We start from the raw sequence: 12,793 nt of genomic DNA on the forward strand, positions 1-12,793 counted from the left end.
GGTGACATCATTGTAGCATCTGGTTCACTATGTCGAGGGCTGTATAAGCTCAATATGGATGGCAAATGTGTAGAGGATTCAGCATGTGCTATTATGGATACGCAGGCTATTTCAAATGCAAAACTGTGGCATGCACGTTTTGGTCATTTGAATTTTGCAAGTTTGCTGCGCCTGCAGAAATCTGAAATGGTGTCTTCTTTGCCTAAGCTTGAGGCACCTGTCAAGCATGTTTGTGAGGGCTGCATATTGGGTAAAATGCAGCGTGCTTCCTTTCCCAAAGATGGATCAGTGAGAGCTGAACGCAGATTGCAGCTTGTTCACAGTGATGTTTGTGGTCCCATGCAAACTCCATCATTTGGAAACTACCTTTACTTCGTGACTTTCATTGATGATTTTACCAGGCATGCATGGGTATATCCTTTGAAGGCAAAGTCCGAAGTGTTTTTGTGCTTCAAACAGTTTTTGGTTATGGCTGAAAATGTGTCAGAAAGTAAGATGGGCACCCTCCGTTCAGATCGAGGGGGGGAGTATATGTCTTCAGAATTTAATGCATTTCTGGCTGAGCGTGGGATAAAACACCAATGTACAGTGCCGTATACACCACAGCAAAATGGTGTGGCTGAGAGAAAAAACAGGTCTCTCATGGAAATGGCAAGATGTATGGTTAAGAGTCAAAGTCTACCACATGGTTTTTGGCTTGAGGCTGTCATGTGTGCCACTTATGTACTAAACAGGTGTCCCACCAAAGCATTACAGGTTGTCACTCCATATGAGGCTTGGCATAGCCGCAAGCCATCTGTTGGCCATTTACGTGTTTTTGGTTGCCTGGCATATGCATTAGTGCCTGTGCAACATCGCAGAAAATTGGATGACAAAGCTGTCAAATGTATTTTTGTTGGATATAGTGCTGAGAGCAAAGGCTATCGTTTGTATCATCCACAGACAAAGCGCATTTTGGTTAGCCGTGATGTTGTATTTGTGGAAGATGCAGTTCAGCCCTTGGTTTCATGTACTAAGGAGACAGATATCAGCTCACGTGATGTCTATGATACATTGTTGCCTCTTTTCAGTGGTGCACAGTCAAGTGCAATACCTCATGAGGCAGTTTTTCAGCCTATGCAGGTTTTAAATGATGGCACAGATCAGCCTATATCTGATGCAGATGTGCATGATGCACTTGAGGATGAGAGACAAGAGATTGAGGGCTCTAGGAATATGCCTAGATGGCTGGTGCAGACTTTGCGTGACAGCAAGTTGGATGCCCCTTTGTCTAGTCGCACTCGTTCTGGCTCTCATGGTGCCTCTTATGCGTCAGATTGTTATGCATTGGCTGTTTCTAGTATGTGCGATGAAAGTGAGCCTGTTTCATTTGATGAGGCACAAAGTTCAGAAAATTGGATGGCTGCTATGCAAGCAGAATACGATGCTATTATGAAGAATGGTACATGGTCTTTATGTGACTTGCCCCCTGGCAAGAAGGCCATTGGCACTAAGTGGGTATACAAATTGAAGCGTAAGCCTGATGGCACAGTGGATCGCCATAAGGCTAGGCTTGTTGCAAAAGGTTATGCTCAAGAGAAGGGCATTGATTTTGATGAGACTTTTGCTCCCACATGTCGTATGACCACTGTTCGTAGCATCTGTGCATTAGCAGCTCATAATGGTTGGAATGTACATCAGCTGGACATAAAGACTGCGTTCTTAAATGGAGATTTGCATGAGGAGGTGTATGTATCGCAGCCTCGTGGTTTTGTTCAAAGAGGGCAGGAAAACAAAGTGTGCAGGTTAAAAAAGGCTTTATATGGTTTAAAGCAAGCTCCACGAGCTTGGTATGAAAAAATACATGCATATTTGACTGCACATGGGTTTCAGAATAGTCCAACAGAAAGCACTTTGTATGCTAAACGTGTGGATGGTGTACATCTAATCATTGCTCTCTATGTCGATGACATGCTGCTCACAGGACCAAATGAGAGTCATATTGCTGATTTTAAGGCTGATTTAAATGCCTCTTTTGAGATGTCAGATTTGGGGCATTTGCATCATTATTTGGGGATACAATTTAAGCAGTGTGATGGAGGTATTGCTTTGTGTCAGACAAAGTATATTGAAACATTGTTGCGGAGATTTGGCCTTGAAGACTGCAAGCCTATTGCTACTCCAATGGAGACAGGTTTGAAGTTGAGTCTTCATGATGCTAAAGATCACTTTGATGTCACACTCTATCAGACAGCTGTTGGTTGCCTCATTTATGTATGCATTACGAGGCCAGACATTCAGTTTGCAGTCTCACAGGTGAGCAGATTTATGCATAGCCCAGGCATTAAGCATTGGCAGGCAGTGAAGCGTATCTTTCGCTATTTGAGTGGTACTCGGCATCTTGGGTTGTTTTATCCCAAGGGGGGATCATTGCCGCCAGATTTACATGCTTTTTCAGATTCTGACTGGGCTGGTTGTTATGACACACGCGTGTCCACGAGTGGTTTTTGCTTCATGCTTGGAAGCTCATGCATATCATGGTTGAGCAAGAAGCAGCCTACTGTGGCCACTTCTAGTTGTGAAGCTGAGTACAGGGCAGCTTTCACAGCTACGGTTGAGTGTGTGTGGCTCAGACGCCTCATGGCTGATTTGGGTGTTGGGCAGCCATCTGCCACCACCATCTTCACTGACAGTCGGAGCGCATTGGCAGTTGCGCGGAACCCAGTGTTCCATGCTCGTACAAAGCACATTGAGGTGCACTACCATTATGTCAGGGAGAGACTCTCTGCAGGAGAGATCAGTTTGGCTTATGTGCCAACACAGGATAACCTTGCAGACCTTTTCACAAAGGCTCTGCCTCGTGAGAAGTTCGAAGCTTTTCGCAAAGCTTTGGGCTTACTCCCTTTTGTGGATTCGTCCACATAGCTAGACACTTCCCTATACATGAGTGCTAGCTCTTGTTCACCGCATCACTCCAGGGGGGATTTGTTACCATATTATAGTAGTGATGTGTGTGAACACACTTAGGACCGCCGGGGCACTTTTTCCCTCACTAGGAGGTTTTTTCCCCCGTGCATTGTATATACGCCCATTATCTTCTAGGGCTTGTCATCTTTCATTTTTGGCACTCATAATACACTACTGTGTTGTGCTCAAGCTTCCTCATCTTCTTGAAGTTGTGTGTGCATTCCTGCAACCCTAATTCCAACAGCCCTCTTGCTCAAGTTGCTCGAGGAGGGCATACGTGCCGTGCATTAGGGTATACCTTTCCTCCGCATCACACTCGTTACACGACTGACCACTCTTTGTTGGAAGCATGAAGCATAAATACTTAATAAAAATGAAATGCCCATTATGCCCAAAAAAAAGAAGTGAGTGATGGTACTATTAATACTTACAAAGTACGTTTGGAAGCATCCCAACCACCGCTTCCAAGATGGGAGCTCCCTACGCTCTTCATTCACTTCGTTGTGGCCTCCTCCTTTGCTTATACTTTCAGGGATTTGCATTCACTGCAAAGGAATGGTCAGTTACTAACAGTTGGTTACCGGCAACTGTTATGGGTGCTGGTATAAGCAGTGGTAAATCAAAGGAAAAATGTCATTTATGAGCACTAGTATATGAGCCGGTATATGCGCCGTTATCTATGCTAGTAATGATTTTTCAAATTTGTCTGATAGACTTCAAGAAAAATTCACTGGTCATATTTACAAATTCAAGGTTCACTACTTATATTTATAATCAAAGTTATCAAGTCATAGATCATCATTTATTCTATCATTCTCGGCTAGATCCATGGCCCCAAAAAGGTCAATTTCAAGAAATGTTTATGTATCCTCTTCAATGTCACAAAAATAGTGTTAAACCATTTGGTCAATTGCTTGCTCTTCTGTAGGATCAACATGGTCATCTATGTGCTCCTTGTTGGATGTACTTGGCTCTTCCATATGCTCTTGAATCTGTCCCTCAGGCCGCCGCGTAGGTTCCGCAACTAATATACTTAAGGCAATCGGCTCTTGGATTTCAACATCAACTCTATTATTTGGCTCTTGAGTTTCAATAACATCAACTCCATCATTATGACTATGTTATTCTTCTTCTAGTTGCTCCCCTTCAAAAATTTGTTTGCTACAAGGAGCAACTTGGACTACAAACACCCACCTTGGATCCTTTGGATCTGCTTTAAAGATGACTTGCTCACAATGTTTTGGCAGGACAAATGTATCCCTCTGGTCAGTCCAAAACTTTGTAGAGTCAACTTGGACAAACCCACTCTTGTCTTTCCTTACAGTTGCATTTGGTCCATTTGCTATGACCTTGAACCACTTCACATCAAAAATAAACATGTGAAAGCGTCTAAAAGCAACTTTCATGACGTTTTGAATAGTTCCACAATAATGAAGCAAGTCACTTGTACTTGACTAGCTTTCTTGCATCATGAAGTTAGCTTTGACGCCGCTATCAAAAGTTGTTCTTTTACGATCTATTCGTTCCACTCGAAAATGACCACCATGTGACCAAAGTGAACCATATTTACGATACTGCAAGCACAACAAGAATCAATATGCAAGGTGATACATGATAAATAAACTCTTTTTTTTATTAATGAGATAATAATCAAGGAGAACAATTACTTACATGCCAATCACAACCTTTTGCGAGCTCCTCCTCCTCCTCCTCTATGATAGTCTCACCATTATACTTTGCTTATGTTATTGTTGCATCAAGCCATCTACTTGAAGGAAAGGAAGGTAGTTGTGCAAGCTCCGGAGGGTATGGTAGGGTTCTTGTTGTTCGACTCCTTCTAAAATTTTGTCAAGCTATGATACGTTGTGCCTTGACCTCTTGATATTTTTCAATCCATTTAACCATGGCATTTGAGTTCAAGATACAAAATTTATTGATCTTATCTCGTAAGGTATTGCCCATCACCCTCGAGCCCATTTCATTGTGGCTCTTCCCCAACTACTCTATCATCTTCAAGATGGCTCCATAGCCGAGGTATCTCTGGATCAAACACATTGAGAAATTATGTTATGTAAACAAGCAGTCTTTCAGCCATACTACCCTTTGGCCAAGCTCATTGCCGCACAAATCCCTTTAAGGTTTTCATGAATCTCTCTAGAAAAAACATCCACCGACTATGGATAGTCCCTGCAAACTGCAACCTCATCAACGACATGAACCTTATAAGAGGTGCATTTGCTCTAAGGTATCTCGCCTTATTTCCTTGCCAATGCACCAATGTACTAATCTTGTATATGGTAGCTCTTATTTCTTCTGTGAGGCATCCCTTTATTGCAATTGGAAGCACAAATTGTAAGAATTTGTGCCAATCATGTGACTTTAAGCCATTAAGCTTGTCATCTTTTGTGAATGCACCCTTTAGGCTATGCATACATCTGGTTGGGGTGCGAAACTCTGCAATGGTCCTCTTTACTTGTTTTTCCTCCAATTATATAAGACCCAGGGTGCTTTCGGTAGGACCACCTGCCCATCGGGGCATGGTTGTGGCTACAATTCTTCCATGTACGACCTGCAACCACCCGATCATCCCTTTGTCCCTTGCTTTCTTTGGCCCCACTTATGGTTTTCCAAAGCACCTCAGCTACATTCTTGAAGATGTGCATTTTGTCTAGTAGATGGTTTATTAGAAGATCGCTCCAATAAGGAAGTATGTGAAAAATGGAGAGCCTCTTCATCCCTGGGGGTGTAAAATTTCCATTATCCCTCCATGCTTTCTTCCAGTCACTTGTCTTTAAACACGGAGGTGGTGTGGCTAGATTTCCCTCTCTCAATTGTGATTCTTAGGGAGATATCGCACATGACCCTGGTACATTGTGTTTCGAAGTGATGTAGAGTAACGAGCATCCAAATGAGGTCCATGTAAGGGACATGCATTGTATCCAGATGTAGTAAAGCCTTCAAATCAACAAGAAAGGTGATTAGAGCAATCACAAATGCAAAACCTCACAAGTTTAATTAATTAAGTAACAATGCAAAGGAAATTGCAGGCTATATGTATCAAAACTTACCCGAGCATTCTCTATAGCCTGGCCAATCATCAGGGATTTCATTCACGTGATCACGTTAACCGCGAAGTGATAATAACACTAGTTAATAACACTCTCACACACTTGTTAATATCATAGATATTCACACAACCGGGAGAAACTTGCTATCCCGGTTTTCCCGGCGGGCTACTAGCTTGGCCCGGCGGGCCACTGTTTAGCCCGGCGGGTTACTTATCTAGCCCGGCGGGCCCCGGGGACTTTTTTTTTGCGCCAAAAACTTGGCTGTTTTGGAAGGACCTATATAAAGGGTTTCCCCTCACTTCCAAATGTGCTTTACCAAAGCACTTGGGTGGCTCACCTCAGGCTAAAAGACACAAGAGGTGAGTATAAATATTCTGGATTTTTGTTTGAAGCTTGTTAATAATATTTTGTATTTTATAAGATTTTGATTATAAATGGTTTATCGTATTTGTTACGTGGACTAGCAATGTCTCCTCTTGGGTGGTCTACTCGAGTGCCAATTGGTCTGGGTAGGAGCTTCCCTAGAGGAGGGTATAGGTGGTGAGATGTTCGGGACATCATCTCTATCTAGGGATGGATTGCCTCAAATGCATCTCACCAAACGTTTGGTTTCTTTAGGTCGACTAGCAATACCTCCTCTTGGGTGGTCTACTCGAGTGCCATTTGGTCTGGGTAGAAGCTTCTCTAGAGGAGGATATAGGTGGTGAGATGTTCGGGACATCATCTCTATTTAGGGATGGATTGTCTCAAATGCATCTCACCAAACGTTTGGTTTCTTTAGGTCGACTAGCAATACCTCCTCTTGGGTGGTCTACTCGAGTGCCATTTGGTCTGGGTAGGAGCTTCTCTAGAGGAGGATATAGGTGGTGAGATGTTCGGGACATCATCTCTATTTAGGGATGGATTGCCTCAAATGCATCTCACCAAACGTTCGGTTGCATTGGTAAGAAGTGGGTTTTAGACTTTATAATTGCATATTTTAGTTTTACTCAGGCTGTTTTGGATCTCAAATCTTGCATGATTGTTGTTTAGGTGTTACAATGGTTGCTTCTAATTGCGGCACATCAACCCAACGAAGCAACAGACCATTAGAAACTAGTGGAGTTTCCTTGCAACGAGATATGACAGCACAAACTTTGAATGTTGCGTCTCAAAGTGGCAAGAGGAGGAGCGGAGGAAAATCACCGGGACCTGAATGGCAATTTGCTTCCAATCTTTCTAGATTTGTCGAATGGAAGTGTAATTTTTGTGGCTTGGTAAAATCTGGGGGTGCTCCCAGAATAAGGGAGCATTTGCTTGGCACTAGCACAAAAAATCCCGGAGGTAAATGCAAGGGTGCAGGAGCTGATGATGCTGCAAAGCGCCTTAGAGCTTTGCAGCATCATCAGCTCCTGCACCCTTGCATTTACCTCCGGGAAGAAGATTGGAGAATATGGACCTGGGTTTTGTCCACCAACTTATCACCACATGCAAAATCAATTACTTGACAAGTGCTATGACAACACACGGGAAAGCGTTCAAAGACTCATAATTGACACCACAAATCAGTCTGGATGCACAATTGTCAGTGATGGTTGGTCGAATGCCCAAAGACGTCCATTGATAAATGTAATGTTGGTATGTCCTCGTGGGGAATGCTTTATCAAAGCTGTTGATAGCTCCGGGGAAATTAAATTTGGTCAATTTATCGCCGATATCATTGGTGATGCTATCGACCAAGTTGGGTCTGAAAATGTGCTTCAAGTGATTATGGATAATGCAGCTAATTGTCGAGCAGCAGGTCGTATGTTGGAATCTCGATTTTCCAATATCTATACATTTGGTTGTAACACTCATAGCCTTAACTTGGTGTTACAAGATTGGTACAAAAATGCTGATACAGAGTGGTTCAAGGAGATTATCGATAGTGCAAGTAAGATTGTCAAATTTGTGCTCAAACGGCAACGTGTTTTAGATATGTATCGTCAACGCATGGAAACTATGCTAAAGTTGCCTTGTGAAACCAGATTTTGCACTAATTTTTATATGCTTCAATCTCTCCTAAGAAATAGGAATGCAGTCATGGAAACCTTTGTGTGTGTTGGCTTCTCTGAGTGGGAGGCTGACCAGTCCGAAAAGGTTAAAGAAAAGGTGAGGTACATGCGATCTTTGATATCGGATCGTAGTTTATGGGAGGAAGCAGCAGATTGTTATCATGTTATGATGCCAGTTATGCTTGCTTTGCGCCAGTTGGATTCTAGATTGCCAAATATCGGGAAGGTTTGGATGGCGTGGTGGTCCATTCAAGAAAGCCTCGCAAACCCAGAGGAGCCCACTAAAACTGTTGTCAAGCATTGGAGTCCTCCATTCACCAGAGCAAGGAGAAATATCTTGGCCAAGTATGTAAGCGCTCGGTGGGTAGGAGCACATAGTCCATTGCATAGTGTTGCATATTGTCTTGACCCAGAATACTGGCATATGGACGTGAATGCCCTAGATGAGGAGGTAATCGATGATTTCTATGATGTTGTGGAGCGATTTTATGAAGGTCCAGATGAGCAAGCAACAGCGGTAATTGAGCTAACCAAGTATAAATTGAAAGAAGGTAGATTTGCCTTGGAGTTTGTGCAAAAGCTTGCTAAGGAACAGCCTGCTTGGAAATGGTGGATGTTGAATGGGGGAAGTGTTCCAACTTTGCGACGCTTAGCTGTGAGAGTGCTTGCGCAATGTGCTTCAAATTCTAGTTCTGAACGTAATTGGAGCAGTTACAAGTATGTGCATTCTATTAGCAGAAATCGTTTATTGAGTGATAGAGCTGAGAAGTTGGTGTATATGTATTGTAATGATAAATTGGTGAAGTCAATTGAGTCAGATGATTACAACGAAGAGATGCCTAAGTGGACATATGACATTACTCAGGATGAGTATGATGCAGAAGAGAATGGAGATGTAGAGCCTAATGTCCCACATACGAGCGATAACTTGTGCTTTATTGAAGAGATAGAAGAAAACTTGCAACCTGATTTTGGTGTTAGTAAAGCCACCCGCAGACGCTCCTCACGTTTGATGTAATCATGTTAGTTTTGACACACTCCAATGTAATCCGTCTTGCAACAACTGGATATCAAACATGTTGGTGAACATTTTAGAGAGAATGGTTTTTAGTCATGTCATGTTAAACTTAGAATACGAAATCATGTTAGTTTTGACACACTCCAATGTAATCCGTCTTGCAACAACTGGATATCAAACATGTTGGTGATCAATTTAGAGAGAATGGTTTTTAGTCATGTCATGTTAAACTTAGAATACGAAATCATGTTAGTTTTGACACACTCCAATGTAATCCGTCTTGCAACAACTGGATATCAAACATGTTGGTGATCAATTTAGAGAGTATGGTTTTTAGTCATGTCATGTTAAACTTAGAATACGAAATCATGTTAGTTTTGAGACACTCCAAAGTAATCCGTCTTGCAACAACTGGATATCAAACATGTTAGTGTCAATTTAGAGAGTATGGTTTTTAGTCATGTCATGTTAAACTTAGAATACGAAATCATGTTAGTTTTGACACACTCCAAAGTAATCTGTGTGCATGTGTTTGTGTGTGTGCGAGAGAGAGAGAGAGAGAGAGAGAGAGAGAGAGAGAGAGATAGAGAGAGAGCATTGGAAATCTTTTGAACAAAGTTGCCGAATCTTGTTAAATTCTAGGGTTGCATTTAAGAGAGAGATAAGTTTAAATGCGGCTGTAACTCGTCCATGTGTCGTGCATTGGTCAACCGATCATAGTCGGCACCCAATTTAAAACATATATACAAATTTTTGTGAAATTCTTTGCCGCACAAAGCACACATAGTACTGTTGACCATGTGTTGCAAAAGACAGGTCAAGTGGTACATGTGCCCACATGGGATAGTGTAGTGGCCAGACCATGAGTGAAAGAAACTATAACAAATAGGGCATGGTCCGCCACTTTCGTGCCCATGTAGAGGTGGTTGCTCCAAACTATTCGGGTGTTCAAATGCCGTCATATAGGAGAGTTTGCATGGCCTTGCTCCTCCATTTGCGTTATGCGTCTCTTCAAGAGCTTGTTCTCTCTTAGTATATCTCTAGCGCTTGAACTTTCAGGTGCTTGCCCGCGCTCTGGTGCTGCTTCCGTCTGTTGAGGGCCTTGGGTGCCTCTAATTTGGTTGATTTGAGTTTGAAGCTCATCAACCGTGTGATGAACTTCCATTGAGGCTCCAAGAATGGCCAGTTGCAACTCATCTCGAGGCATAGTGATTGACTCACTCCGAATGTCTTCCACATGTAGATGAGGAGGTCGAGAGCTAAAGTCTACAACTGAATTCTGCACAAATTGTGCATATAGCATTTTAGCAAACCAGAGGGGACAGTCACCGTGATGCATGGGTTGGGCCATGACATCCACAAAAATGCGCTCCGCATGCTCGATAATTAAAGGAACACTACATTGTGTTAGCTTCAAGCGCCCTTTTTTTATGGCATCATTGGAGACGTCAGGCCAGATGCTCTTGACCATCTCTTTGGACACATTCTTATTTACTTGGGCATACTGTAATCCATGGGCCGGTGCCCATTTGGAGGTGCGTCCGGCAATACGTGCCGCATCATTCACAGTGCCAGTGCCCGAGATTTGCTTTAAGCGTTCAAATGCCTTCTTTGCGGCTTCATTATTATCAGCCATCTGAGAAAAAGTATGTATACACTTTAAGTTTATAGAATCAATGTTAATTTAGGAATAGCTTTAAAGTTATTTTCAGATGTTAGGTATAAGTTTATAAAATCAATGTTTATTTACTGCAAACTTGTTATTTTCAAATACTCAGAGAGAGAGAGAGAGAGAGAGAGAGAGAGAGAGAGAGAGAGAGAGAGAGAGAGAGAGAGAGAGAGAGAGAGAGAGAGAGAGAGAGAGAGAGTTGGGATCAAAATAATATTTAACAATTGGGACCAAAATAGTGTCAGTCGATTAAAGGCAGGTCATGGAATAGATAGCCATTGAACAAAACATATCATTTACAAGAGGCTTTATAATAAGTGTGGTGTCATCTCAGATAGTGGACGTAAGCATGCAGCAGGTGACACTTCCAAATTCTTCGATTGCTCCTCAAAATCTGCCATGGTCTTCCTATCTTCCTTTGATGGCGTCATATAGGCAGCCGTCCATTCCTTAATCAAATTTGTGTGGATGGCAGTTTTACCCACCCACGGCACTTTGGTCATTTCTGCAAACTCAGCACAAAATAATGTAAACTTTTCAATCACCCAAGCCAAGCAGAAGACATCTGATGCCTTGCTCCATGGACAAGGGGACCTTACATCTGCGAGCTCAGGGGCTCTCCAGGGGCGTTGATCGTGCTCTGCTTTGTTGGAGATATTTGTGGGTTTGAACTCAATCCCATCCCTCAATGCAAGACCCCAGTCAATGATGCCTACCCGTGGCACCCCTTCTTTGGTGAAATCTATCATTATATTCCAGGGGTGGCAATCATTGTGGATGATCCCTTCAGCATGTGCAAAGGCCATGGTATTCACAAGGGCACATATAAGCTCGGGAGCATGAAAAATCAAAGACTTGTATCGCTCCATTTCATGAGGAGCCACTTGTTTTTTCTTGTATCTGTTGCCTTTGCCTGCAGCAAGCATGGAACTGAGGGTCCCCTTAGGAGGCGGAACACACTCCATTATATCTCCAAGACTTCCCCCATTAAAGAGGGGGAAGAGCAGTATCCATGGCTCCTTCCTTGTGTGCCCAATGGCGCGCACTATGCCCCTGTGGGTTAGGTCGATTGAAGCCTCCGGAGCAAAAGACTTCAATTGAGCCCTTCGGCTACCAAGGAATTGCTTTGCACAATAAGAAATGCCTTCTGGAAACCAGGAGACACCTTGAATATGGCATTTATGTACAACGCCGTACGATCCAGAGCCCATCTTCTTTTCTGTGATTATGGCCTCTGCAGGCAACCCAATTGTCATGCTGCAGTTAGTATTATGCTTTGTGCGCTGCAAGTGGGTGCCTTTAGAGACCTCACGTGCACCAGATAATAAATCTTCTTGTTCATCAGCAGGCCGGTCCAGCTCTTTGCGAGCTCTCTTGCTCAGGATAGCTTGGGTGTCTATGGCCTTTACACGCTTGGACTTCTCTTTCTCTACCTTCCATTTTGTGTGGAAGTGCTCCAGCTTGGATTCATTTGTTTCCGCTGGTCTGTCGTCACCTAGGTCAACAGCGCATCTAGGCATGTTGCCCACAATGCTAGTAACAAAATGCTTGATGGCTGCTCCATCAGCACCCACATGGATATTTTTCACTGCGCGGACAACCTCACCTAATATTTGCTCAAATCGATTCCTATCAGACACAATACCCTCGATGTGATTAGGTGACAAGCAACTAATGAGGGTAACGAGTTTGATACGAATTGATTTCTTGATTTCAGGAGTAAGTGCAAGCGTCGCCATCAATCTGCACAATATAATTGACAAATAGTTGCAACATTTATAACCACAAAAAATGCTATTTGTAAGCTAACTAAGAGATTTCTACATCCAACACACTTATGACTCATGTCATGCAAACTAAATAATCACATTCATCGTCAAAAACAAACACAAAACACAAGTTTACGACTTAACTTGACGTCAGCAGACCTAGTCAGTATACCGACCATCTGCAGATATCGCATTAAGATGAAAACTATGGCACAAGTTAAATGCTTTGACACATCGTCAGCAGACCTAGTCAGTATACCGACCATCTGCAGATGACTATCAAACCAAAT

General features: G+C 42.8%; 1 pseudogene; it reads right to left on the reverse strand.

Annotated features, from left to right (window-relative positions):
• Window positions 1-4,067: 4,067 nt before the first annotated feature.
• Window positions 4,068-6,044, reverse strand: LOC147612800 (uncharacterized; annotated as a pseudogene).
• Window positions 6,045-12,793: the final 6,749 nt, after the last annotated feature.

Source organism: Cibotium barometz, chromosome 45 (genome assembly GCF_041138505.1).
Source record: "Cibotium barometz isolate CiBa-2024 chromosome 45, ASM4113850v1, whole genome shotgun sequence".
Classification (NCBI taxonomy): domain Eukaryota; kingdom Viridiplantae; phylum Streptophyta; class Polypodiopsida; order Cyatheales; family Cibotiaceae; genus Cibotium; species Cibotium barometz.